The sequence below is a fragment of the Rhinolophus hipposideros genome (assembly GCF_964194185.1).
Source record: "Rhinolophus hipposideros genome assembly, chromosome: 11".
Classification (NCBI taxonomy): domain Eukaryota; kingdom Metazoa; phylum Chordata; class Mammalia; order Chiroptera; family Rhinolophidae; genus Rhinolophus; species Rhinolophus hipposideros.
The window spans coordinates 27664155-27690660 of record NC_138057.1 but is presented as its reverse complement, the minus strand read 5'-3'; the positions used below and the strand labels follow the sequence as shown (position 1 = coordinate 27690660).

At 33.0% G+C, this 26506-nt stretch overlaps 1 protein-coding gene across 32 annotated transcripts in view; it reads right to left on the bottom strand.

The window, feature by feature from the left end:
* Positions 1–26506, bottom strand: part of PTPRD (protein tyrosine phosphatase receptor type D) — a 2053994-nt gene that overhangs the window by 1304496 nt on the left and 722992 nt on the right. The gene's annotated exons all lie outside the window — the stretch shown is intronic.

Genomic DNA, 26506 nt, shown 5'->3' with positions numbered 1-26506 from the left:
GAACATATGTGCAAATAATAGATTTAGACATGCTTAAATACACTTCAGTACTTTAAAACTCAATATAGGAAAAATAATCATGTATTGCTTCACTAAAAGCTCGATATTTCTATCATTTCATTCTGTTTTATTATTCTCTCAGATGCCGTGCCACATTTCCAAATGTGTTCAGAGACACACCTACATAAAAGCTTAAATCTAAATCTAAGAACTCTCATTGCAAATGTAATAATACTAAGTACAAACAACAGCAACAACAACAAAAAACTTCGATTAAATGTAGAATGAAAGAAGACCGATCACTTTGTTCATATTTTTTTGGCATCCCATGTGACTGAAATTCCCAGTTGTCTGTAAGAATGAGAAACAATAAACTTCCTTTGTGATCTCCACTAGTATTTCGGGATAGAAGTTTTACCATGAATGGTAAATAGCATCCATAAAGTTTAAATAAAAATAAGTGTGTCTTCCATATTTAAAGTTCTGAAACTAAAATAATTTTAGCTCAAGAAGTGGATAATCTGAGTGGATAATCAAGTAAACTGGATACAAATTATGAATTAGGGGATTCCCATTGTTATACAGGCATGCCTTGAGTGTTTCTAGGCAATGGGAGAAAACCAAGCCTTTGGCTGGCCCAGAATGTTCTGTCAGCCATTATTCAAGCAGAGCAGAAACATGCACAGAAGTGTGTGAGCAGCTGCACAGACACACACACACACACACACACACACACACACACACACACACACTCACACAAACATACACTGATTAAAGGAGTCTATATAAGATGATGTTTAACGACAGGATTTTTGTTTACAAACATACACACATATTTATCAATTCTTTATTTTATGGCCAAAACTAGAATTTCATACTTCCTGGATTTGAATGTTGGTCCCTGGATTACTAGCCAATGCAGACTTGAGATTATTTACGTAACACTCTCTGAGCCTCAGTTTTTCACTTACAATGAAGTTATTGTAAAGATTGAATGAGTTAATTCCCACGAATTCCTTAGAATACATCCTGAGACATAGTAAGTGGTCAATAAATGTTAGCTATTAAAAACTATAAAACATTTGAAAAATAAAAATAATACTTCAAAAATATTAAACAATTTGGATATTTAAAACATTTTGATATTTTCACTATTCTTCTCTCAGTGTGGAAACCTTAGTTTAAATTTCTTCTTATTTTTATATTCACACAATTATAATTATGGCAAAATAACTGAAAAACACAAGTATGGATGGCACATCTTATTCATGAAAGAATCATCAGAGAAATCAACGTAAAAGTGGCAGGGTTTTTCCAGATTTATTTTTTTAGAATGAGGCATTTTAGATGGTGTTTAATAGCTATAATTCTGTATTCTATGTTTTACTTGTGGTCTGGCATGACTACAGAACTGAAAATCTCCTTAAATGACAGGCAGGCACTTAAAGTTTTCTACACATTGAGCAACAATTCAATTGTCTAATATCCATGGGAGTAGAAGTATGTAGTGAAGAGTAAATAAAAAACTCTGGATAGTCACCATTACTGCCAGACTGTAATGAATTTACCACGGAGAGATATGGTATCAACAAAGCCAGAGTTGGACTTACAGAGAAAACAGAATATCTCCAGCTTCTACAATATCCATTTCTTTTCTCGTTTTTTATTAGTTTCAGGTGCACAAGGCAAAGTAATACTTAGACGTTTATCATTTATATCTCTCACACTGTGGACCCCCCTACCCCCATCCACTATCTCTCCGATATCGCACACAGCCATCACATTTCCACTGTCTCCACTCCCAATGCTGTACTCTGCCTCTTGTAAGCATATAAATACATACATATATATATATATATATATATATATATACACATACATACATATATATATAATTATAGTTGGCATTCATTTTTGTTCAGCTTCAGGTGTACATTGCAGTGATCAGGCATCTACATCTTCCCTGAGGTGGTCTCCCAAATGGGACACATGTCCATTGGATACCCTACAAAATCTTTACATTATTGATTACGTTCCCCAAATTAATTTTCAAAACCCCGTGGCCATCTTGTGGTTACGGACTGTTTTCTAATCCCCTCACCTTCTCCCTTATCCCCACCCCCCGCACATCTAACAACCCTCAGTTTTTCCTCTTTGTCTCCAAAACTGTTTCTGATTAGTTCATTCACTTATTCTCTTCTTTAGAGTCCGCATATAAGTGAGATCATATGGTACTTGTCTTTCTCTGTCTGACTTATAAAATATCCATTTATTGAAGCATTAGGAATAATCAGGGCTTTAAACACAGGGTTAAGCTTGCTTGCTTTGATTTTTCTGATAAAATCATATACCCTTACAATGAGAAAAGTTGTAGGAAAAAAGGAAGGAGAAAATATACTTATTTTTAAAAATTGGTTTAATTGAACAGAGTATAGGCTAGAATTAGAAGGAAGAAAGACTTGAGGAGAGAAAATGAACAACTTATCATCATCATCATCATTATTATTTAAATTATATATATATATATATATATATATATATATATATATATATATATATATATATATATATATCAAACAACAAAAGAAAGAAGAAAAAGAAACAAATAATACACTTGTAACCTCAATAAGAAAAGCACTTAATGTGAAACCAATAGTGGTGGTGAAGCGGGGATGGTAATCTGTCCACATCATTTCATTGTTTTAATTCAAGGATCTTCTACCCAGACAATTGCCCCCTCTACCTGCCTCTCACTCCACCCTTCCCCACCCCATACACACACACACACACACACACACACACACACAGATGGGGATATGAGGCAATTTCTGAAGACATTTTTGATTGTCACAGCTGGGGGTGGGGTGCAACTGACATCTAATGGGTAGAGGCCAGGGATACTGCTAAACATCCTACAATTCACAGGACCCAGTCCCCCACAAGAAAGAATTATCCAGCCCCAAATATCAATTGTGTAATAAGATTGAGAAACCCTATCTGATTTAGCACAGCATGTGGAATCCTTCTCCTTCAGCTCTTCACAAACACTCCTAAAATTTGATATTACATCATTTATTTCAGGACAATGAGAACTAACCTTGGTCAATGGTCCTGACAGAGGATATTTTAGTTGCTAGTAACCTACTTAAACATTGCCCCTCTAATACTTAATGTAGCTCAGGTTGATCAGATACTAGTTACCATGCTTTTTACACTATATCAATATGAACCCTATAGGTAATTGTAATCCCAATCATTTTCTTAAATGTTTTACAATGTCAGAAAACAGTGTAGTCAATTATCTTTTTTTTAAAGTTTTATTCTTTTAAAGAGCACTGAATTAAAAGCCAGACATTATCCTGTTTAAAATAATTATATTAAATGACTCTATTTGCCTTATTATTATTAGAAATTTGATAAGCCATCACAATTCAACAGGTAATATCCAAAATAACTTTTAGGGAAAAATTTGTTTAATATTAGTATTTTATCTTTTGTTTACACTAAAATAACAACTGACCAACTTCAAGCAAAACTAACATATGTGTCTATTAATTATTTACACAAAAATAACAATATATACAGTGCCTTGAACTAAAACTAATCCTTGAAAATAGTACAATTGTTCCTATGTAATATAAATTAAAGTGTAACTCTGCACTCTTCTCATTTTATTCATTTGAGAATATATCCTTAGTGTCATGCTGCTTGAAGTATTTAATCTATAAAGTATAAATGCTTCCTTAGTATTGATTAAGCGGGATTGACCACCAAAAAAAAATACCACATTTCAATTTGATTTCCTTCAATGATCTTCTCTGAAAAGGCCAAAAATCTGGGCAAAAATGAATTCTTTAAAACCATTTACTAATTACAGATGGGTTTCAAGGCTTAAAAAAAAAAAAAAAGAAAGAAAGAAAGAAAGAAAGAAAGAAAGAAAAGTATTGGTGAAGGGAAGCCAGAAAGGATTGGAGAGTGTCATTTGCAGTTACTGCTGTGATTCAAAAGAGAGGTCCTTATTTAGAGCAAACTTGGAAATGGTCAAGTATGCATAGCTATTCAGTGCCATAGGACCTACACATCCTCCCCATGTTTTGAGTACAAGAGGTGTTATTTGAGTACAAGAGGTAGACCTAAGTCAACAATCATCTCACCACAGCCAAATTACTATTTCACTTTAAAATAAATTAAATGAGTACCACATGATTTATGCCCCTGATGCACAATGTGAATACCTTAGAGTTGGTCAAGATTTTGTTTTATCTCCCACATTAATTAACTTTCCGTGTCTATTAAGTGACTATATAGTATATCTATATAATTTCCATATACATCAATATTTTATATCATTCCTTATCTCGATTTCTTTAAAAAACAAGTAAATTTTTATACATTTACACATGAGTAGTGCATGTATTTAGAACCTGCATTTTTAAATTTTATTTTCTATACCTTATTCATATTGTGAAATATATAACTTTATATCTTTAATGCCCAAAATTGGATGTGTCCCTTTTTAACTGAAATGGAAGTAATCGTGTCACCTATGTCAACTTTGTAAGCATAAGCCATAGAGCTTATCATGGAAGCCTTTCTCCAGGCTACATCATTTTTTTCACTGTCACAGCTGTCATAAGATCCTAAGGGTAGTAGCAGTTACCCTACATCATCTTATTTAAATTTGAAGTCCTTAAAGCAACTTAACTTTTTAAACCTATCTTAGAGGAAATTTTCACTCTGTTTTCATTTCCCTACTGATGCGTGACCAAATTTTAGGAGCAAGTTCAATAGGTAGACTGTACTCAAACAGCGATGCTATATATAGTATGCAAACTAAACTTAAGAGACCAAATGTAGCTATTAAAATCTATTTTTTGTATTTACTTGTTATAAAACCAGATGTGCTGTGAACATAAAGATTCAAAATAAATTCAGAATGATCACAGTGTGCCACATATTTTTCCCTCACAAAAGACAGTAATGATGCCATAATAATTACCAAACAAATAGGTAAGCATCATGAACAGCGTACTATATATTATAGTTTAAGGAGAAACAAGAAATTTTAAAATATTAATGTCATGGGATGAATTCCATCCCCTCAAAATTAATATGTTGAAATTCTAGCCCCTAATACTTTACAATGTGACTGTACTTGGAGAAAATGTCTTTGAAAGGGTCATTAGGCTTAAAATGAGGTCATTAAAATGGACCCTAATCCACTGTGACTGATGTCCTTATAAGAATAGATTAGGACATGGAGACACACAGAGGAGAGACCATATGAAGATTCAAAGAGAAGATGGCCATCAACAAGCCAAGGAGAGGGGCCCTCAAAAGAAACTAACCCTGTAGACACCTTCATCTTTGAAATCTAGCCTGCACAATCATGAGAAACACTTTTTTTTTTCCCTGTTGTTTAAGCCCCCAGTCTGTGGTATTCTGTTATGCCAGACCTAAGACATTAATACAATTGGTAATTTCCAAAGTTCGAGTATAGCTGTACATGGTCATGTGACAGAGGTAAATTTTATCTTCAATGTCCTCCCACTTTCCATTTAATATTTATCTGTCTCTTTCATAGGATTCTTGTATAACTGAAGCTGTCATGGTGTTCCTAGGTTTCAAGAGGTTGTGTATCCTTGGAAACAGCTTCCCTTTCCTGTCTCTCCAAATGCACTCTCAAATTGATCCACTCCTGACCTGAAGAAAGAGACCTGATTTTAATTACTGAGAACATGTTGGCCTATATCTGTCGTTGAGGGTACTTGTCTACAAAAAGGAAATAATACCTTTTAATAAAGCAAGCCTTCTGTGTTATGTTTTGTTTTGATAGTAAGGAGCAGGTGTGAGGAAACTGCCAGCTTCACTCATTACTGGTTGTGGTATAAATTGGAAAGCAATTTGCCAGCCTGTATCACAGTCTTAAAAATACTTGCTCCCTTTCACCCATTTATTTCACTTCTGAGAATCTCTCAAAATGATATATCAACAGATGTTTACAAACAGTTATGTGCTCTGATAATCCATTTCACTACTATTTATAATAGCCTCATTCTCCCCAAAAGGAAACAAGCTAAATGTTTTATGATAGATTAGATAAACTGAGTTGTTCTCACAGATAAGGGAATAGTATGCTTTTATTTGTAACTGTGTTTTCAAAAACAATTTAATGGCATGGGACTATTAAGCATATTTCACAATTTTAGGTGAAAAGAGCAGAACATAATAAAGTTCCATTGTATAAAACAAAATTAACCACCTGAATCAAGAATACCCTTTTCTCTGTCAAACTCCTTTCCCTCTCCCTCCCCCCAAAATAAATAATCTCTTTTTGTAAGTTAGTAAAACACTCAGAATTCTAAGAAGCAAACATGAGTTATAAAGGTTTTTTGGCAAAGTCCTCCAACATCTCAGGAGCAGAGAGAAAGAGGTACTCCATGGTTACGATCTGTGAATACAACCTGATAATGGTTTCACTCTTGAAGTGACCTGCCTCTCTTTCACACTAAACATAATTGACAATGCTGATATCCAATTTCAACTTCCCTTTCTCCTTTGGAGGATCAAAGGGCAGTCTTCCTTTATTCCCTACAGGAGGCATCACAAAGTATCTCATGACATAAGACATGAAGACTAAGGATATTGCATACTTCATTCTACCCTTTTGATATAAGGTACACACATCATTTTATTGTAACAGGACAGTCTAAACCTTGTTGCACCATGATCACCAAGTGGGAGTTTAGCAAATTCATATACCAAGAAATGAAGAAAGCATTGCAAATGGTAAATGGTCATGAATGCCAGCTCATCCTGAGCCAAAATTTTCACCAGGGCACCTGGTACTTTCCACCACCCAATTATTTCTATAAACTGTGAATATACATGTGTAAAGTCCTTTTGGTGTAATATGTACAGGTAAAACTCATGGAAGAAAATATGTGAAAATGCTATTGGGGGTTCTCTCTGAGTGGTGATTTTCTTCCATACATCATTCTGTATTTTCTGCCATGGCCACTCTATTTCTTTTACAATCAAAAGCAATGTTAATATATTCCACAGAAGCAATGTTCATCTTCTATTCTACCTATTCTGGAAACAAGAGAAATGGGCTGGCCCCACCCATGTAAATGGACAATCAATGTGTCTCTGTGTTAAGGCCTCTATTCCCTGGCATAGCTCTCTGATGAACTTCTGCTGGCACAACTACAGATTTCAGGTGCCAGGGGTACGAAGCCACAGTGTACCCCACAGCTAGCAACCTTCAATCATCAGGTGCTACTTGGCCCTCCATGATCACTGAAACATTCCAAGACTGACTTCCACTTCACCTCCCTACAGGACTAAATTGTATCTAAAATTCAGTTTTTCTAAAACTTGAATTTTTGGAGAATATTCATACATATATACATTTTAAGAAACTGAAGTCCCTCAGGAATTATTTCACTATTCAAACAATAATATCTTGTCCAAGGAGCAAATTCCTTTGGGCATAATGGACACAGTGATGAGTTGGGGCTAGGGTAGTAGGACTCAGGTACTAGTTCTTCCATTTATTAACCTGTGTTCTTGGTCCAATCACGTTTCCTCACTGGGGATTTTGGTTATCTGTGTAATCTCACAGTGTATATTATCAACTTCAATGGTCAAGTAAGGCTACCCACCTGAATAGATTTGTGCACCTATGAAGTCGTCACTCTCTGTATGAACTATTAGTTCTATGTATCAGGTACAGAAATCCTTAGTTTGAAGGAGCCAGTAACAACCTGGGTGGCAGATTATACTTTTAAATATGATTTAAGCACCCCGATAGAAGCCTTGATGGGGGTATTAAAAAATGTACATAAACACTCATCACTACTGTGTGGTATATGCTTCATATATTTATTTATGCAAGTTTTGTGAACAATATGGTGAGTCTGGAATAACTCAATAAGGTCTAATCATAATGGTATTTCCCTGTCCTGTTCATGGTAGCACTTTGTAAGTGCCTGGTCTTCAAAAATGCAGAACCTAGAGCAACAGCAGATAAAATAATAGTGGAATCGATGTGGAACAGCAGTGTTATTATGCTGGGACTGCATGTCATTATGCAGAATGTAGCATTAGCACCTTGCAAAAAGGAAGAAGGCCCCTCATTATTTCTGAAAGCTGAACGTGAGCACTGTTTTGGAGACTTGACTGCTCGATTATCATCAGTCGATAACTGGCACTTATGGACCTGTCACCCCACAGGATCATCAACTAATTACTTTAACAATCAGATTTCATTTTCCTTTGTCTTTTTAATTTTCACCACAGAGAGGTTTGTCCATGAAGGTCACCTGTTTTATGGTACTGCTAACACAGACACATCATCATTAATACATTAGTTCAAATATTTCTCTAAAGCTGAAGGACTGGATCCTTGTGAATTTTAATCCGTTATTTTTTTAAGAAAGGAGATCAGGCTACTAAATTCCAGTTTTGTAGGAAATTCTCTGGCTTTCAGCGTCAGTTAACCTATTTGACCTCATTTTCTTCATCATGGGATGAAATAATTAGAATTGCCATCTAAGGATTCTCTCATTTTTGAATATCTATAGCTCTATACCTAAACTTTTTTTTTGGGAAGAAGAGTGGGAGCTGGGAGGTTCACACATCATCTAGAAGCTATAATTTTCTAATTGATCTCTTTGTCTTTGATTCTATCCTCATCCACTCCATCTTCCATTTTATTATAGGGAGATTATCTAAAAAGTGAATTCTGTTCATGTACATCTCTCAGTAACTTCTGAAAAGAGCTTCCCATGACCTGGACAATACATAAACTTCCTGGTTTTGGCATTCATGAAGTAAGTAGCTCCTGATTTGCTCAGCAGTCTCATCTCCCACCATTCACCCATATCACCCTTCTGCTCCAGAAATAAATAAATAAATAAATAAATAAATAAATAAATAAATAAATAAACCATTTGCTCTTCCCCAAATATGCTATGTTCTCTTTCACTTCTGTGTTTTTCATATTCTGTTCCTTGTTACTCATGTTTTTCATATTCTGTTCCTTGTTCCTTGAGTTCTCTTCTGTTGTTTCTCCTCCTGGCTAAGACCCTACTCTGGCTAAGTCCTTCAGAGCTCAACTTATACCATCTCCCTTTCCATGCCCCTCCTGAACTTATTATATGTATCTCTTGCATGGAATGCATTCCTGTATTGGAACCGTGCACTGCAATTATTGCTTTAAAGGTGCATCTCTTCCAAAACATTTGTCAGTTCCTAAACACAAGGGACTTTGCCTCTTGATTTACCTTATTTAACACCAAACACAATGTCTGGCACATAGTAGGCACTCAGAAACATTGATTGGAATGAGTGGATGTAAACTGAACCATACGTTTCATAAACCAATTTATTATTAGTTGTTATTTTTGGTACATGCAATGAGATATACCCAAACATATGTAGTCTACTCCCCTTTCCCTTACAACATAAAACTGAACATGCTAGCTTAATAACTTAATCAGCCATAACATGTTAGAATAGAGATGGTGACTTTCACTAGATTTTTCCTTATCTGTAAAATTACTTTTTTCAAAACCTTAAATTGAAAACAAAAAGAAAGATCAATATAACTTTGCAAAGCACCATTTATATCCTCATTCTAACAACCACTCACTTCCACTTCATAGCACACCAGGCAGAAGGGCTTATTTGTTAACTCGATAATAGCCAGCTAATTTTATGCAGACATTTTCTAGTCAGTACATACTTTCCCCCATCCTCTGAGTTAAAAGGCATAAATCCAGGGAATCAAGTTTCTAGTCATCCTCTAAAAATACATTTTAAATTCAGCATCCATGTGAGGATAGTCTGGGCACCATTGAAGAGCAGTTTTAGAAATGCATACCTTGCCATATACAAGGTCACTTTTTAAATAGACATGCTATCACGGCTAACATGCATTATAACAAAAGCACTGAAACTGAAAGTAGGGAAACTAGAAGCACTCTATTCTTTGGGTTTCAGATCTGCTATAAAACAAGATGCTCAAAATAGTTTTGTTTTTTGTTGTTTTTTAATTTTTAAGTTTAGAAGTTTTATTTGGAAGGAGAAAACAATCCAACAAACGTCTGGTACCACTTTCCTCTAATATATCCCCACAACATATACAAATGTACATACATATATGTGTGTTTTAGTTTTCAAAGAATAAATATATCTTCTGAAGATACATATATAATTTTAAAACATATCAATATTTTATACTTATTTTAAAGAATGATCTCACTGTTCCTTGTAAAATGTATTGTAATAAGTGAAATGCATAAATTTAAGTGCCTGAAAAGAATCGGAGTACCACTGAAAGAAAAAAACAAATCACATTCTTCAACACAATCAGCCAAAAGAGGTTTGTTTGTACATGAGCTACTGTCTAAATGTCATTTGAATATTAGAAGGAAGATGTTAGAAAAGCCTGGACAAAGAGAATATTCCAAGGGCAGTAATAAAGGCTAACTGCAATTCATCAATAAAAGATAATGGTGAGATTAGAAGAAGAAAATTAGATTAATTAGATCAAATTATCCAATATTAAATAGTTGCCTAATTGAAGGGTTAGGTGACGTCCTATGAAGAGTGTAACTATGTGAAGATATGCAACAAACATATCAACTAACACAACAAGTCTAACACACCAAACACTCTGCATGGAACAGTATGTGCTCAATAAATGTTAGTTTGCTTTACCTGAACCAGGTTAAAACTTTTGAAATTGAAGCTAATTTTTAATAAACTTTTAGAATTTCTCAAAAGGACTATTTCTTCTGTCCAGTAAGTGTTTACACACTCCCTTTTCCTAAGATACTACTTCCTCCTATTATCTATTGGCTAACTTCCATGCTTTGTCAGATCTCAACTTATATATCTTTGTCCTAAAAATATTCCTTTCTCTGTATGTGTGTGTATGTGTGTGTGTGTGTGTGTGTGTGTACACACACACAAATGAACATGGTAGTTTCTCAGTAAAAATAATGATATGTATCATTACAATGTATTTTGAAGCCATTATTAGTTATAATTTAAAAAGCAGATATGATTAAGCTTTTCAAAAAAATCCCTAATCCCTTCAGACCCATCAGCACCTTGAAAAGATTATGGAAAAACATGGACTTTTCAAAATTAAGGTAAATTACAAATTATTAATTTAACACATGCCATAATCTAGGTTGAGAAAAGTTAAGGCGCTTGTTCAGGCTACACATAATCAGTGGCAGACTGAAAACTGGACCCCTAAGTGCTGACCTCCCCATCCAGTACATGTTGTCTTTGGAGAAGAATTTCTACAAGCAGCACAAATTCATGGGGAAGATAAAATAAGGACACATGGAGTTTTACCGCCTTAATTGTACTATTCTATCAGGTTTTCAGAGTTATTATAAAACTCAATTGTTTAACAAGTAATACTCTTTTTGAAGTGCTGAAATTGAATGTTGAATACTCAGTATGCTGAATAATTAGTAAATCCTCAACATGAAAGGAAATATTCTTATTATGGGGTTGGTATATCTGCTTCCTCGGAACCTGCCTAGTCCAATGTTATATTTCTAGTAAGTTAATTATTAATATCTTCAACTAACTTACATTGCATTTAGTTCAAGATATCTGAGTAGACAAGCCCAAAATATAAAGTCATGAAATTTAAGTACATGAAATTTAAGTACATGAAGGTAAACAGCCAAAGCACCATTCATTATTACAGCATTATATTTATATTTAACCATTTTGTTTAAATTCTTACCATGTTACCAGAAACAATTTTTATTCTTTGGGAAAAAAAAGAAGAAACGATATCAAAAGCATTCTTCCATGCAGTGGTAATTCTTAAGGGTTATTTCTAAAAGTGCTGTTGTTTTAGATTATGTGTATATATTATATTCTCAAATTAAATTTTCTTGTCCATTATAGGCTATGCATTTTATGTTTAAGTATTTTTTAAGTAAGCATATTGTACAGTGCAATGAGAAAATACATTTCCAATTTCTCTCTTGCATGAAATATCTGAGTTAATAATTTGACCTAGAAGGAGTAGAATCTTTCTTTTCATTAGACTTCCCCTTTCATCAAAAGCCTTGTTAGCCTACTGAGTCATGACGAGTAATCCTTTATATGCTAGGGTACACTGTTCTTCCTGATAAACTAACAAATTAAAATGTAATATGAAACAATGACACTGGGAATATTGAGGAACAGCCCCTTATGTGGGAAGAAATCCATAATTAAACTCTGATGTACATTTTAATTATAATCTTATCAAACTGATAATACAGAACAAAACGCAGCTTGAAGGAATCCATTGAAACCATAATAAAGAGTATAAACAAGCTACTTCATACACCTTAGTTTCTCCTCTACCTTCTACTGTGGGGCCCTTTTCTCGCTGTTTACCCCATCCAAGGCCTCATTTCATTGTACCTTACCAAGAATTAGAAAGCAATCAAGTGATTTTTTTTCACCATCTTCATCTGAGGCTAAAGTAATTATTCACCTTTTTTTTTTCTACTTTCTTTTTTTTTTTTTTTTCTTATACTTGGTTTGCTGAAGGGTAAAATGAACCACAGTACTTATCAGCTCAATGCATACACAAGTGATACTGAAGGCAACTGACCGAGACTGAAGCCAGAGGTTAGCTGCAAATCCATTAGTGATTTTAAATAGTGGGGGGAAAACATTCTTGTGAGTCTGTGATAATGCTGAATCACTGCAGAAGTCACAAAATAAGACAATGCAATTTGTATTAACATGTCGTCAGAAACAAGTACAGAAAGCTTAAAAGAGTGCAAAATGTTTCCTATAACATGATCAAAGCCATATTTGCTGGTCATGTATCTGAAAGTAAAATTTCGTATGACTTTTTGACCCATTATGCATTTAATTTTAAGGGACATATTCTACGTATAGGTGTACCAACTAGGAAGCTAACATATCTAGAAAATATTCCTTCCAACTCTGAAGCACTCATATGAGAGAAATATTTAGAATTTACAGAATGTACTGTGGAAATTCTACAGGCTTTTTTGGGAAAAATTAATGACATACGTTTTATTTAAGCTTGCAATCCTTTTTAGAGTTAGTTGGTATTAAGACACTTTCCACTATAGAATACATAATTGCTATTTAAGGAAAAATCTGTTTTAAAAATCTAATGTCACATTTTAGAATTACAAATCATTGTACGGTTTGCTTTGTTCCTGTTTTTGTTCCTGCTTTGTTCCTGTTTTACAAACTCCCTTCTAAATCTATTGTACACTTTCATAAGGGAGTTTTCAAGTCAGACACCAGGAAATATAATCAATGGTATTATAATAGCTATGTACAGTGTCAGATAGATAGTAGACTAGGTGGGGTTATCACTTTGTGATGGTGGGAGTGTGTAATCATTATGTTGTTTTGTACACCTGAAGCTAGTAATGAAAATAAATAAATAAATAATACATTAAAAAATAAATAAATAAATAAATTCGCTAATTAGCAGATCAATGATACAACACAGTCCATACTGACTCATTCAAAGCAATTACTAAGGTTGGTTCTTTAATGGAGCTGTGTTCGCTTAAAACATGAAAAAAAATTCAATGTCGGTAAGTATTGCCTTTAGCTAAACACATGTTGTGGAGTAGGAACTCTAGTCTTATATAACTAGAGTCTTTGGAAGGGATGCAAGAAAAGTCCCAATTAATAAATAGGAATGAAAATAAAAAAAAATCATATTTTGTTGTTTCTGTTTAATATTAATAGCAATTAATATTTAAGAAACAAAAGAAAAGCTTTTCATATAATAATAAATATAAATTGGAAGATACAAAATCACCATTAGGCAAACACCACAGTGATAAATATCAGTGGATACTAAAATAATTGAGTGAATCAGGATATTCACATAATCTCAAAGTATCTCTCCCAATGTACTTATTCATTACAAAGGAAAAAATAGTAAATTTGCAGTGGAAAGACTCAGCACATACTACCTTAATTATACCCTGAGAAATACAACATATCATATATCCCCTGATATGATGCATTGAGAAGGACATAATATTACTTCTGTGGTATTACTAAAAATGCATAGTCTCAGTCTAATCATGAAAAAACATCGCACAAACCCAATCAAGAAGCCGTCCCCAAAGTAAATGACCACTGCTTATCAAATGTTTCAAGGCCATGGAAGACAAGGGAAGACTTAATGAGTGTCATGAGTGGCAGAAACCAAAGAAATACCAATTAAATAAAATCTGGGATCATAGTTTAGATCCTGGAACACACAAAGGATATTTGTGTAAAAACTAGTGAAATTTCAGTAAGAATCATGATTAACTTAATACTATTGCACCGATGTTAACTGTACATTTACACAAAGAAATTTATTTATGACTATGTCATATGTTAACATTAGGAGAAACTGGATGATAGGTATACGTAAACTCTTTGTACCATTCTTTGCAACATTTCTGTTAATCTAAAATTATTTCAAAAACATTTAAAGTTATTATAACTGAGCTTTAGGTGAGTAATGATGTAAATGAAGCCAGCACACAACAAAATTTTCTTTGTTGCTACCAAGTTATTCCAGTGCCACCATTTTGCTGAATTTTATAATTACTCATTATACTAGTTTTTTTGCCTCCTCCAAATAAATTGATGAGAACATATTACTCCTCCATATTTTATAATAAATAATATGAACCAAACTAATTGCTTAACTCTGTGTTTTCTATTATCATTATTACACTTGAATATATGACAATCTTATCCTGTCTGTTTTATTATTTCATCAGTCAAGACAAGTATTTACTCATTGCCACAATATGCCATGTACTGGAAAAAAACAAAAACAACTATGAGATTATTATAATGTATCTACCTACAAAGATTAAGAAGATCTAGAAAAAATGGTTTATATAATTTACATATTACATACTTACTCTAATCCATTATCACATAAATTGAAATTATTTTGAAGGTGATTGATACATTTACGTGTTTGATGTTTGCATTTTTTTGGTTGAGGAAACAACTTCACTGAGAAAATATCAAGAACTTGAAGAGTTGCCATCATTAGGTTTGTGTGTAATGATATGAGGTCATATAGGCAGAGAAAAGAAATAAATCACCATGTAATGGAAATTTTGTAACATGAACTTTAAATCTCTGGAAGAAAAATAGAACAGCATAATAGAATGTCAGAGGCAGAGAAACACATTTGTAAAATTCCAGGCTGGGATTAACAATAGTAAGTGTATTTTAAAATCAATTCCAGTTGGACAGAAGTTCTAGATTCCCATTTAATAGTAACTTTACTAACTTTGTTTTTAATCACACATTTATTTTCTGTTTTCTCTATATTTCATGAAAATAAATTATTTAATAAAATACTTCACTTCAAACAAGAGCACAAACAGTACTGCATAAGGAACGATAACACTGTCAGCAGGAAATGACTGAGTGACAAAGGACGACACATCACTGAGCTTAAAAACACATACTTGTTAGCTGGTAAAAGTCCAAATTTGCCATTGATATATAATGACTAATAGTTTAGGCTGTACAAGTGGAACTTAGAATGGGGTGACTTTCCTATATTACTGGTACATGCCTAAAAATGATGACAAACATTTACCGATAAATATCTAGAAATTATTTCAACTAAGTAATAAAGAGTCAAATCCCTTATGGTCCAAAATTTAATTAACTGATATATTTAGTTTTCTCTTTCAGTTTTCTTTGTCACGGTAACTTAACATTTTCTTTCCTAAGTATATATGTTTTGTAAAGAAATGAGAGATTTAAATACGATTCCAGAAAAAAAAATAGAGAAGAGAGACTGAAAAAATATCAGATAAAAGGGATTTGGGACACCTAATAAGGTGTATAAGAGAAAAGAGGATAAAAGAATCGCATCACCAAAGGTCAAAGCAAAGACCCATGAAAGATCAAAGCTCCAAAGGACACAGAAAAGTAAGAAGACTTAAATCTGAACAATATATGCAGCTTTCTCTTCTAATTAGCAGACATTTCAGGACATGAAGTATAAATAAACCACAAAGTTACAATTTTTCTAAAAGTCTGATTTTTTCTTCCCTTTTATTCTTTTATGCACATGTCAATGTATAGAAGAACAGTACCTGGCCATCCTTTCTACTATGAAAAGTCATGTCAGTAAAAGAATAAGGAATAGAAAAATAGCTCTTTCATTAAGGGGCAGTAATATTTTTACTATGTAGACACAAAAGATCATATTAATATTATACAATAGAAACGAACATTTAGCTAAAGGGGAGACAGAAACAAATCACATAGCCACTATGTGGGCTCCAGTGTGGTTTATAACATTTTAAAACATCTATAAAATTTTAAAATTTGGCCAAATTTGGTCAGATTTTAAAGAGTATTGTTTTATTCACCTGAGGTTTATGTACGATGAGGAATGAGGTATTTCATCAAGCATTGGGCTCTTTCATATTCTTCACCTGAAGTGAAAAATTAAATGTAAAGTGGATATGGACAGAAGTGTCCTCTGCTTTAGTCATGACTTTGCTGAAAAGTCTTCAGTGTCTCTCTCTAATGCTCTCAGAAATTTATTCAAATTCCTTTGCTGAGTTTATTGCTATCTTGCCTGGGACAGAACCTAACCCATAATAGTTGCTTAATAAATATTTGCTGGCTGGCTGGCTGGCTGCTATAACATTCCTTGACTTTGCCTACATTTAGCATTTAATGTAGGCTACTTTATATTGTGATTTATGTTTCTACGGTTCTCTTCTAAAAAGGGATTGGCTATTAGAACATTTCAGGAAACAACCCCTATTCCAGGTGAAAAAAGCTGTGACACAAAACCAAGGTTAATCAAAGTGGAATGACTAAGCCTATAGATAAGTGTCCATTTTTTATTCAGTGCATATCAACCTAAACAGGGTGAGTGACTGGATGTCATGCAAGGAAAGTTCATAGGGCATAAATAGACCCAAATAATAAATTGTCTGCTCCAAAATATTTCATCCTGCATTGTTTTCTCTGTTCGCGAGGCCAAGACTCTACTGAGGGGCAGGAGGAACTCATCATTTACTGATGGGATTAACACGTTTTTAATTTAAGTTGGAATTTAGCAAGACAAGTGGGAATACAATTTATGGTGAACAAATCATCTGGCTACTGAAATCTCTCTTACAGCATAAATGCCCTGGATGAGCTTCAATTCTATTCTTGCCTTCAAACATTGAGTTTAGGCACTTGAATAGATATTGTATTTATATTTGTGGAATATCTAAAGTAATACAAATACTTTGTTAACTCTAAAGGATCAAAACTTTTCTTAGGCCTGAACCTCTCTGATGTGTTCCCATTTGTTTTTTGACTCTAATGCACAGGCATATCTGGCTCAGAATCCTGACTCTATTGCTCATTAGCACCCTGTCCTTAGATTTAAATTAACTGAGTCTCAAGTGACTATGCTTATGGCTTACTGTATTAGATGCTTTAAAAGAAAAAAAAAAAAGAGAGCGAGAAACAAAAAGTAAAACATTTTATAAAATGCGTATCATAATCATCAGCGTCATTGGATTTGTTTTTCTGCCCCAAATACCTCTCCCATATGAGCTCTGAGAACAGCACCCATCCAATGTTTCAGCAGTTGTTTTTCCTTTTCTCTCAGAAATCTCAAAACCTAACTGAGGCTTTGCTGCCCACTGCAGGAGAAAATAAGGAGAAACCATCTCTCTTCCTGGATTCTTCAGTGGCTTTATCTCTAGTATTTTGATAATTATTCTGTGATTTATTACGTGAAGAATCTTGCTTGTAGATATTTTCATCCTGTGAACTCAATACCAGTTTCATATGTATGAACATAAGTTTAATTAATTATTATATCCATTATACCAAATTAAGAAAAAGGACAGAGACTTAAACAATACATATGAACAATTATTTTTGTTATTAAGTATAATGACTATATGAACATTCACACAAAATGTTTGGATTTCCTATCCAATTATTATATTTTATATTTTCCTGCTATGATTGTTTAATGGATCCTATCCAAAACTTATAATGCATTCCTGTCAATGTCTTCAATGATACCAAGTATTCTAGTAGGCGATAAATAAATTTTGAATGAATATACCAATTTACTAATATAAGTGAAAACCAAAACTAGTTTCATAACAAGCATGGTGATTAGTTAAATTTGAATAGGTCTTGGTGTATTTGGTAAGAAGAGGGAGGATTTAATACATAGCACATGTTTTTTTGAAATTTCATTTCATTATGTTCTATATTACTATAAATGTGTAGATACTCAGCTGAGGTTTAAATTATTACTTTTTCTGTTATACAGAAGTATTTAATTAATTGTGTTATAATGGGATTACACCTTTAAAAATAAAAAGGGGGGTGTACAGGAGTGCTACATAAACTGTGCACATATTTGGTCTATAAAGGATTCATAAAATCATAGAATCATAGCTGTCTGTTTTTTAAAAGCTGAAATGGGCTTTAAAGATGATAAATTTAAGGACTCTGTTTTGAACCTGTGCAATTATAATAATAACCTTTAATTCTTTCCTAATGGCTTAGACGGAATTAATTGGTTATTTCAATATCAGGGCTCATCTTGCTTGGAATTTTAAGAGTCTCTTCTTTCCCATAATAGGTTCTATCAAGATAATTTAAAATGTTCTGAAAGCACATTTTTAAGAGCCTTGATATTCTCCCTCTACTGTCTCTCTTTCATCTTCTACATTATTTGCAGTGAAGAAGAACCTAGTTTTGTTCCTTTGTAATTCTGCTTTGGTCAAGCTATTATTTAGATCTTACTAACAGTCTTTTCTTTTAATTATGTTTCTTATATTAAGAAAATTTTATAATTGGGTACTATTTACAGTAATCCAGAAACTTTTTCCTTTAATGGAAGTTACAAGCTATCAAATTTCTAAATAGTTGCCATGCTGCCATCTTCTGGTTATCTTATAAGATTTTTTTTTTAAGCTTATGAACTTAATTTTTTTTTTAAATGTCTCTTGCTCTACTTTCAAATATTAGATAACAAATCTGTACTAAATCAAAGAAAATAATTTGAGTGATTAGAGTCACTGTATCTAGATTTCAACTAGCCTGATCTTAAAGATAATGATAACATCTTATACATTTATATAGAAATTGAATGGGTAACCAAAAATAAAGTGTTTTATCACATGATTAATCACCTTGGAGTGAATAATGAGAAGGTTCCATAAGATTTTTCTATCACATTACTTTTTAAATACATTTTCTCACACCTTTTCATATGGCAGTCAGATGAGTGCACTCTTGCTAAGTGAGAAACATCCCCAAATCCACAATTCCTGTTATTATAAAATAGTGAGGCTATTTAATGGTTTTGCAGATAGCAACAAACCATTTTGCAAATTTGATTGCCTTGCTTTCACTTTAAAACTCTGCCAGGACCTTCAGCAGCAGCACAAGCCAAAGACCCACAGAGACAAACAGGCTACAGAAGCCAGAGTTTCAGGTCTTTAAAAGCTTTTGTCATTTTAAGGAATCATTAAAACCCACAGAGCCCTCTTTTTTGTCAGTTTAATCTAATGATTTTCAACTTTTTTGCAAAAATCCTTATTCACTCCACCAGCATTCACATCTTAGTAGCCTTTGAAACAAAAACAGAACTGTTTATATATAAGACAATTAATGTCACACTGAAAATTGATATCAAAATAGAAGCTATTGCTACATACATTGCTTCAAATTCAAATAAACTGTCTTCAAGTCCTGTGCTTTTTCAGACAACTATATGAGAGTACAAATCGTAATAACTCATTGAAAATATGAATCCAAATGCCCCCAGTAAATGTTTAGCAACTGTTTATTAAGTGCAACCCAAAATCGAAAGCAGCTGAGACAGGGGCTCATTTCATTCCTGTTATTAGTAATTAGTGATAAAATTTAATGGTGTTTGTAAGTAGCTCTTAAGTATTTGACATATTAAACAGGGCTTAAATATAAAGGACAATTAAAATGCAGTTTTTAAGCTTAATAGCCTTGGGCAAACAGGTATTTTGAACAATCAACACCTCTGAGAGCATATGCCAAGTTTAAATGGTAAAATTGGCTCATTTGTTGTGGGTACAGAGATGACCTTGTAACTGGCGGATATGGTCTGCATTTATGTACTGCACCCAGATGGCTGAAAACTATGCTCTTATTAAGCTGTAAGAAATTCCTGTCATTACTTTGCCATGACAAAATTATTTTTTAATCTCCTATATCTAAAAAAAATATGTTATCATGATAATAGACAGATATTAATTGAATAGTCTATCATTCTACAGATTTACTATGAATAAAACTAACATCTCTATTTATAAAATGTGCTGTTTGATCCATTTGAGAGTTGTTTTTTTTCCCAATAGTGAAAAAGATTCTTTCTTTCTTTTTTTTTTTTTTTTTACATTAATGCCATTTTATTTATTTTTCTTTTTTTTATTGGGCTGACGTTTGTTAGTAAAATTACATAGATTTCAGGTGTACAATTCTGTATTACGTCATCTATAAATCCCATTGTGTGTTCACCACCCAGAATCAGTTCTCCTTCCATCACAAACAGAAAGTAACACTCTTACCTGTGTCAACTCCATAACTTTGTATTCATTACCAGAAAACTAGCTGAACTTAATGTATTAAAACACCCACACATATGTATACATTATAAATATAATTAGCTAGATAGATACGATTGCTAAATACCTTTACTAAATCGCCTATGTTCTTATAATTACTGCTCTCAGGAAAAATCATAATAAATTATTATACTCAAAATTCATTCCTCTGATATACATCTTATACCTAAATCCGGACGGAGGGGAAAAACTAACCATTTTATGCAATGTTTAAAGAAATGGTTCAAATTCAACTCAAGACATGTCATCTTAGAACAAAACTATGGAACAGTAAACATACCTCATTTGTTCTTTATTTTTGTTAGCAATCCTTACTGAGTTTCCATCAGATTAAATTTCAAGTTTCAGTCAACTTTAAGGAAAAGAACATAAAGGATGGAATAAACACTAATATTAATATAAAAAAAAATCACCACTACAAAGTTTTAAAGGATGAAACTGACTTTTAGTTAAAATGACACTGGAAATATTTTATGAAATGAAACCTACCACTACCTAAGACAAAAGAATACTCAAGAGAGCTAGGGAATAATAAAGGGCAAGGAGTACTGGGATTGAATCTAATTCCACCAGCATTTATCGATCTATTTTATGCCAGACACTATGCTAGGTTAAAAATATTATCGTACCCAGCACATTTCCTGCCCTCAAAGTATTCAGAGTTCACCAAGGGAGTTAGACAGGGAATCATCTAACTATTAAACAATGTGATAAGTGTATGAATGCAGTATTTCAAATGAAAGCATAGATTAAGTGCTTATTATGTCTGTGATGACCCATTCATTATGCCTGTGATGACCAAGAAATAACATATGAACGGGGCCTCAAAGAATGCTTAGGTTGTTGCCAGACAAAGGAGTGGGCATCTGACAAAACGACAGTGACATAAAGATTTGGAGTCTTTAAAGTAAATGTATTTGGTAGACAGATAATAGGGACAGTCAATACAACTATTGCACAGAATGCACATGAAGCACAATGTAGGAGACTAAAAAAGAAAGGTGATTGAAGAATCTTTGATACTAAGCTAATCAGACAAGGACTCTTTAATAGAGGAGATGTGTCTTGATAGTAACAAAAATATTATTTTTTGGCTATGTTACATGTGAGATCTAATCTAATGTTCAAAGAAGCCCTAAAAAAAGGTAAGACATACTATGCTCCTCATTTTACAGAAAATAAAACCAAGGCTTACAGAAAATAAATGTTTTATTTGGGGTCAAACAGGTAGTAAGTGACTCAACCCAGTTAACTCTCTCAAGGTCACATCCATCTACTTTGCAACACTACCGTGGAACCAAACTGGTGTTTTCAAAGATAACTTTATTGGTAGTGCTGAGTGAGAATGCATTAGAGAGAAGAGACCATAAAAGCCAAAGAAAAGCGATGTTGTCGCCACGATCTACATCAGAAATACCACAGGTCTAAAAGCAGTGAATGGCTACAGGGGAGGCAGCTTTACCTTGGAGCCAAGAAGCTTGATCTCAGGTATTCACTGGCACAGGCTACTGCTAAGGCCTTGGGATGAAACACGGCAGGGCTTCACATAATCTTACACCTTTGCAATAGTTTCAAGTGTATTAACCACTGGTTAAGGCTGCTGGGTCTCTCTACTCTGCCTTCCAATCTGTCACAGTTTTGCCTCTATCCTATGGTGTTGGAGAGTCTGCATGTATTTGCCAATCTGGCTGAAAAGATATTTGGGACACATATTTAGTTTAGGAATAAAAAGGTCTATTTATGCATTGCAATAATATCCTTGCAGAAGTAAGTTATGGGAAACGACCCCATTGTCAGGAATAATCCTGTGTCAACTCATTCAGTTTTGAGAAATGAAGTTATAAGGCAGGCCAGAAGTCTGATCACAGTATGGAGGTCCATTAATACTCAGCACAGGAAGTATGTAGATAGCGGAGGAGAATAAGTGGAGCCAAAAACAATCCTGTAGAGATTTCTGAATCATTATGCAAGCAAATTATAAGCAGATTATTTGTTCTCATTGAGACTTAGTAAAAAAAAAGATGTCAAAGTGGGGCTATACTATACTAGGTAATCAACTACATACAATGATAAAAATGCCATGCCTAATTTTTTTCCTTATTTTTTTTTTGTGTGTGTTGGACATCAAAATGTATATGTTTGATCATTATTTTGGTATTGTAAGGCATACAGCGATAGTAGTACTTCAAATAGCAAATCTGCCTGTGTTTGAAGTTGCATGTTTTGTTTCCCATTGTATCATATCATTTCTTAGTACATTTGATATATCTTGCCCTAAAAATACTTGGTGGTTCAAGACTAAACAGCAAGTAAAATTGCCACTGATATAGCAAAATGATCAGACTATACTTGAGAAAAGACAATTATGTTTCCATTCTCTCTATAAATAATAATATTATGGGATTGTTGTGAAAAAGTAATTGATGAGTATGAAATTAAAAAGAAAATAAAGGAAGAAAAATGTTATAAAATTGTTTCAAGAAAAAATGTCATTTTTCCAAATTTTGAGGTATCTTTCAGTCTCTTAAAATATACAATTTCTGGGCTTCCAGTCAAGATGGCAGAGTAGGAAAAAGCTGTATTTGTCTCCTCCCACAACGACCTCAAAATTACAACTAAACTACAGAAAAACCATCATTAAAAACCACCTGAATTCTAGCTAAATAGAAGTCCTACAACTGAGAATATACAGAAGAAGTCACCTCCAGACTGGTAGGAGGGGTGGAGATGCAGAACAGGCCAGTGCCACACCTGCTTGTGGCAATTGAAAACTGGGAGAAATATCTCAGCTGTAGAGGTCCCCCCTGACAGTCAAGGGGTCCCAGCTCCACACCAGGCTTGAGAGAGAGAGAGAGAGAGAGAGAGAGAGAGAGAGAGAGAGAGAGAGAGAGAGAAAAGTCCCCATAACTTCTCACTGTAAAAACCAGTGGAGACTGTGATTGAGTGAGATGGATGATGGCTGGAGCCAGTTGAAAATGTATAAATTTAATCTGTATCATAGAAATTTGTAAAGCATAAGAACATAATAATTAAAAAAAGAAAACTATAAGAATTTCTACAGAATTGACATTTATCCCACAATTTTTCAAAGTCATTGACCACAAAATTCTTCTAACTTGTGTATTTTTAAAATTAAAACAACTTTCATTTAGAAAATAGATGATGAAGGGTTGCAGTAAGATTGAAGAGACTGTTAACTTCTAATAGATTAGGTAGAGGGATGCGTTTGAGATAGAGATTTGAAATTGAAAATCAAATATTTTATATAGAAAGCTACTATAGACTATACATTTAAATGATTCAATTAATAGAGTTATAATGAAGATTATTGGAATTTGAAAGTCTTGGGTATAGGATATCATTTAGAGGATATTGAGGTTGCCCACAATCTTCTGAAGGTATAAGGTAGAAAGGGACACTGAAAGGCCAGTACTAAAGACCTCCAAGATGAACCTAACCACCTATGTAAATCAGGAAGTACCAGTTTTGAAAGAATGGTGTTCTGGAATCTGTAGGCTGAAAATGAGGAAGAGTCATATGATAAATTCTGTCAGTTCAATATTCCATAAACAGTAAAGAGAACCACAAAAAAGTCAACTGTTACTGAGGTTAAATTCACAGGAAAATAAGCAATTCAATTTTGGGAGATTAAAAAACAAACAAAAAAAAACTATATATAGTTTTATATATATATATAAACATATACATACATACATATCTATACATATCTGTATCTACATCTACTTCTATCTATCTATCTATCTATCTATCTATCTATCTATCTATCTATCTATCTACCTATCTATCTATGAGGGGCATTACAGGAAGTCAAGTCTTAGATAAAATAAAGTGTTTTAGTATATGTAGATAGTAATTGGGAAGAGAATGATTTCCCAATAAACAAAAAGTGTGAAAAGTATGAAGGAAGTTTAGAACCTTAACTAAAGGATGAAATAAGGAGATAAAGAACAAATCTAAAGGGAGTAAGCCTATGAGATTGTTTGGATGAAGGGCTTTCATTCTGAACTTTGATATTCACACACATGTTCGCATGTGCACAAGAGAGCCCGTGATTTAGAAACACAGAGAAAAAGAACATGGATTAAACCTGCTTTAAAGTACAAACACAAACGTCTTGTAGTCTGCAAATTCCTTTTCTCTACTCTTCCTAAAGGGGAACAGCCATTAGAAAGTCCTAAATTAAATATATATATATATATATATATATATACATATATATATATATATATGTGTGTGTGTGTGTATATATATGTATATATACATATATATTTACACACACATACATATATATAATTATATATGTATATAAGCATATACAAATATATGCTTTTTTCTATATATAACTCCATCTATATAATTATATATATAATATATAATTATATAATATTATATATATATAATTCCACACATATGTATATATACATTAAATATATATACAGAAATACATATATATACATATATTGTATATATATACATATATATGTATGTATATGTATATATATGTATACATATACAATATATATAATTCCAGAAAAAGTTTTCTGTCAAAATAAACGGAATAAAATTTTAAAAGTAAAATACATTTAAAAAATCCTGCTTACTACATTTTTGGATTATCTTAATGCTCATCTGTGTTATAAATGTCCGAGCTGTCCTCCAGCTTAGGAAAAAAAAATAATCAATTTTCTTTAACATTTCTGAAACTTACATGAACTTGACGCCACTTGGGTAAAAGGAAATAGAGTGACCCTGGATTGCAGATTCCTTGGGAGAAAATGGCAACAGCAAAAGGTTATTTGACTAAATTATTTTCAAAACATCTTGAAGTGATTTTTAACTATGAAATATGAAACTGTAAAGTAAGACTGCATGATCTGAAACTGGATGGATGAATAAAGAAAGCACTATTGTCTGTAGACCCCAAGTTCCTAAAATGCAGAAACCACTTGTTTGATCTTTGTAGCTCAGTCTAGAGCATAGTAAATATTCAATGGATGTATTTTGACTGATTGAGTGGTACTTCATTGATATTAGGCATTCAAATATAGTATGCCCAGTTTATGAAATGTTGAGAGGGCCATGGCTATATCATAAAGACTACCCTCACTGTTTAAGTATCAATAAATGTGGTCATCCACATTTCTAGGTAATAATTATATATATATACCAAACAACTTAAAGCTTACAAAGAACAATCATTAAAAATTTTAATGAACATTTCTTAAGGAATGTGCAAGCACTTATATCTCTAATGCAAGGAGATAAATGATTAGTAGTACTTTATGCCAACTGATCAAGCATAATCTCTTGGTTCTATACTAAAGATTTAGAATGCATTTGAATAAGAAAGAGTTGTAAATGAAAGAGACACTTGACTGATTCCTTTTTTTTCCATTTGAAAAGAAAATAAAGAATCAGTCACTTATTTAAAAGTCATCTTCTATGAAAAGTAAATATTAAGCACTTCCATCGTCCACCAACTCTGAATATTAAAGGGCTTTTAGTGACTAATATAAGTGGGGGATTTTTTTAAATGGTTACTTCCCAGAATAGACTCATAGTAAGGAAAATGCTTTTATAACCTAAGTCCTCTCTGATAACGTAAAGCTAAAGCTACCCCCACTTCTCTATGCTGCATCAAGTCTAAGCATGCCAAAGACATCTTAAAAAAAAATAAATACATAAAAGGTCTCTTTAAATACCAAAGAAATTAAAATATACTGTATTTAAACATCAAAGGTATTTTCCTTTTGGCAAAGGCTGCCCTTATATAACCTATT